Raw genomic sequence first — 668 nt, 5'->3', positions numbered from 1 at the left:
CCACAATTCTGCGCGCACAAAAGTATATTTTGAGCGCACAAAAAATATATATATTTTGAGCATGCAAAAAGGTATTTTGCATGCAGAGTGGGTAGGAGGACAAAGCAAAAATCACATTCAAATCAAATTTAACCAAGCGCAAAATTTAATTTTGTTTGCTCAAAATTAATATAAAATGCATTGCTTTACAAAACTGAGTTCAAGTGCATGAAAAATAACTTTTTGTGTACTCAATTTAATCTTGCGTATGCAGAAAATGTTTTGTGCACTCAAAATATCATATTGCGCATGCAGAATTTTTTTGTGTGCTCAGAATATCATCTTGCGCATGCAGAACTTTTTTTGCACTCAAAATATAATTTGCGCGTGCAAAATAACTTTTTTGTGAGCTCAAAATTTCATCTTGCACGCGCAGAACATTTTTGTGCACTCAAAATATAATTTTGCGAGTGCGGAATTGTGGCAAATATATAACTCCATAGGATCCACCCACTCGATTTCAGCAAATCAAGTAAAGCGGTTGAAAAACACCCATCCCGGTTTAAAAACGCCCACTTATTGGGAAACGCCCATTCTCCACTGTCTTTGTGCTGTGTTTGGGCTAAAACATTTTATTTACAAAAAAATGTAATAAATAAAACACCATCTACAACAAAGACAAAGAGGAA

Source organism: Myxocyprinus asiaticus, chromosome 22 (assembly GCF_019703515.2).
Source record: "Myxocyprinus asiaticus isolate MX2 ecotype Aquarium Trade chromosome 22, UBuf_Myxa_2, whole genome shotgun sequence".
Lineage (NCBI taxonomy): Eukaryota > Metazoa > Chordata > Actinopteri > Cypriniformes > Catostomidae > Myxocyprinus > Myxocyprinus asiaticus.
Note: the sequence above shows the minus strand (reverse complement) of the source record.